Genomic DNA, 3,967 nt, shown 5'->3' on the forward strand with positions numbered 1-3,967 from the left:
CGACTGCTGACATTTTTCTTTTGACCAGTGTCTCTTAAGTTTAGTTGTACTGTCTCCAAGGGAAGTTTACGTGTCCTGTAGAACTCCTGTGTAGATTATGTTTTCCTTTCTGGCCTGGTTTTGCTGGTTCTGACCTGGAAGACGCCTCCTTTTGCTGTTATCCGAGGTGACCTTGCCCAGTGACGCCTCCTGCCCGCCCTCTCTGGCCGGGTTTATGAAATTATTTTTTGTCTTCCTATAATTATGCCGTTTGTATTTTTCTCTCCAACTAATTTTTTCAAGGCTGAAATCTACATTTGCAGTTCTTTGAATGATATTTAGGGCTACTCTTGTGTAATGTTTTTTGTTTGTTTTGTTTTTGGTAATGGTGTAGTTATTTGAAATATTAATGTTTCTTAATAAATTAAGAGCCCCTGGATAGCTGGACAGCTTAAAAAATAATTTCTCAACTATGAGCCATACCCTTCTCCCCCCCAAAAGCTCAGCTATTTGAAGACATCCATTTTGGATAACAGGCCTGGACATATGCTTCCATAAGGTTATTGTTGTTGTTGTTGTCGTAAGTTGCGGTCAAGTTGAGTACAACTCACAGTGACCTTATGAACAAAAGATCTGAACTCTGTTTTATCCTATACCATCCTCACACTTCCTGACACACAAGAGTCCATTGTGACAGTCGCCGTGTCAATCCACCTGGCTGAGGGTCTTCCTCTCCTTTGCCAACCCTCCACCTTTCCCATCCTCATGTCGTTCTCAAGGAGTAGCACCTCCCAGCAATATGTCCAAAGTATGTGAGGCAAAACTTCATCATCCTTGCCTTCAAAGATCATTCCAGCTGTACCCTCTGCAAAATATACCCATAAATTTACAACTATTAAAAACTCCATAAGGTAGTTTTACCCTGCACATATAGGGTTACCATTATTTGGAATCAACTTAATGAGAATAACTATAATTAAGTTACTCAAATTAGACCACGAGATCTCCCTAGAATAGTCAAGGATAGCAAAACAGAAGGAAGTTGGAGTGGGAAACAATCTAAGTGCCCTTCAACAAATGAATGGATATAGAAGCTATGGTATATTCACACAATGGAATACTATGCTACTTTGAAAAACAAGGAACTCTTGAAATATTATGCAAATTGGGTTACCCTGGAGGACATTATGCTGAGTGAAATATCTCAGACACAAAAGGACAAATACTGAATAGTGACACTGTTGTAAAACGGGACTGACATTGAGGGTGGGGGGAGACTGAGAAAGATGAGATAAATTATGTATACTGAAACAGATGAGGGAGAGAACTGTTTAAAAGGGATATATGATTAGGTATTATTGTCATGACAGGAGTTCAGAATGAAGGCTTAATAATGGAGTGGACTTGGGGGGGGTTGTATAACAATGAAAAAAATTTTTCATTCATTTTTCAAAGAAAAGAGTGAACTGGGGAAGGAGGGGTGGGCAAGAGAAAAGTGCAACAATGAATGAATGGAAATCCAAAGTCTCTGTGAACTCTCATTAAACTTAATAATAATTTTTTTTTTAAAAAGAAAGAAGTTGGATTAGACATCAAAGATGAAGGGTTTACATTGTTAGAGCAGGGGTGAGAGGGCTTTTATATGAGGCTGAAGAATTGAAACTTGCATTGATACACCGTGGACCACATAAGAAACATTTTATTGTTGTTAGGTGCCAAAGAATCAATTATGACTCACAGCAGTCTGATGAACAGAAGATCTGAACCCTGCCGTCTCCAGCACCATTCTCACCATCCGATATTGTCACTGCCACTGTGTTGAACCATCTTGTTGAGGTTCTTCCTCAACAAGATAACTGACTCTCTACTTTTCCAAGAATTAGGTCTTTTAACAACATACCCTTCTAACAACATTCCCAAAGTATAGGAGAAGGTTCACCATGCGTGCCTCAAAGGAATACCCTTACTGCACTTTCTCTAAGATATTTTGTTTATTCTTTTGGCAGTCCATGACATATTCACTTTTCTTCTCCAATGCCACAACTCAAAGGCATCAGTTCTTCATCAATTCATTTTGAGTGGGGGGAAAAAATAATTCTTAGGGAGAAAATAGTCTAGCAGAAGTGGGTTGAGGTAGAATATAAGCAAAGAAATTCATTCAAAAACATTTGTAGTAATTCAAAAACAGACTCATGATGAGTCATGGTTGTGCAAATTAAAATGATACAAAGCATGTGAGTGATGTTTTAGGGGGGAAATTTGTGAAATATGGCAACTGAGTAGGTGGAGAAAGTAAAAATCAGGATGAAAAACAGGCAAGAATGACTGTGGTTTTAAACCTTGTTTGGAAAAAATGTGGTACCATTTATAGACATAGGATGTCAAAAGGAGACTGTACTGGTGACTTTTGAGAATACAATTTTCAGTTCCATGATTAGGGAGTGGTTAGAGCTGTAAAAATTAGTGCTGGCAGGTATGCTCAGGAATGTCACAAGAAATCAGGCAAATGCTACAGAAAATCAGAGGCTAGAAACCAAAGCACTTAGAACTATTTTTAGCAAATCCCAATTGTCTGTAAATATACTATCTACCTTGTTGACAAGGCATCATCCATTTTGACATAAGCAGCCATATCAATTTCATATGGCCTTAGGAAAATGGTAAATTTAGAACAGCTAGATTTGCTTAAAAACTATCAAAGCCCAGATTCCCTAATACATTTCAGATTTTGTGTGACATATGTTAATAGATTATCTTTGGTGAAAGTCCATTCTAAGAATGAGGATTTATTATTTTAATAACTCATGACAAGCATCTTAATAATTGTGGTGGGCAGAAAAATGGTTGTCCAAAAGATATTCATGTTCATACTTAAAGACATTCTCTAGAAGAAGGCAAATGATATTTGAACTCTATGAAAATAAAAATGCAACATATCGAAACTTGTGGAATGCAGCTAATACCTCATATGCATGAAAAATCTGGACTTCGAATAGGGAAGACTGAAGAAGAACTGACGTATTTTAATCAAGGTGTTGATGAAAATTGTTATATACAATATGGATTAGGGACCTCTGGGGGCTAGTGGCAATAAACTGTACTGCAATCCCACAGGCACATGGTTCAAGGCCACCAAGCTGCTCTGCAGGAGAAAAGACAGTCTACTTCCGTGTGATTAACTGCCTCTGAAAACCCACCAGAGGGTCAGCTATAGGTCAGTTCTGATTCTACAGTACATAACAACTATATGGACTATCAAAAGAATGAAAAAAAGTGCCTCAAAGAAGTATAAATAAAACACTTTTTAGTAATAAACATGGCAAGACTTTATCTCAGATATTATAGATACCTGGTCAGGAGGGACTACTTGCCAGAGAAGGACCACTTGCTTCATAAAGTAGACAGGTTTTGTGGTGGAAAAAAGCAAGACAATGAATGAGATGTATTGACCCAGTGGCTGCAACAATAGCCTCAAACACAATAACTGTTGAGGGACTGGCACACCCCTACGCCTATTATGTTTTGTATTAACTGAATCAATATGAATATGAATTCTCTTCAATAACACCTAATAACCACAAAAAGAGACAAAGTTAGAGCTTAAATATTTATATTGGGGGAAAATACATCTAATAACAATTATACAAGCTTTCATTTTAAGAAGTATTAAAAGAGATGAAATATAATAAGTGTAGTATATTGACATACTAGGCATTGGAGAGATGAGATGGACTGGCATGGGGCATTTTGAGTCTGATGACCATATGATATATTACTCTGGAGACGAAAAGACAAGGAAAAATGGGGTTGCCTTTATAGTAAGAAAAGTAATTTCTAGATCCATCTTGAGGTACAACACCGTGAGTGACAGGATTATATCCATACGCTTAGAAGGAAGCCCAGTGAATACCACTATCATTAAGATATATGCACCAACAACCAGAGCCAAAGAAGAAGAAATAGATGATTTCTACCAACTTTTACAGTC

The sequence above is a fragment of the Elephantulus edwardii genome, unplaced genomic scaffold (assembly GCF_000299155.1).
Source record: "Elephantulus edwardii isolate Elephantulus edwardi_28Jun2011 unplaced genomic scaffold, EleEdw1.0 scaffold00057, whole genome shotgun sequence".
NCBI lineage: Eukaryota > Metazoa > Chordata > Mammalia > Macroscelidea > Macroscelididae > Elephantulus > Elephantulus edwardii.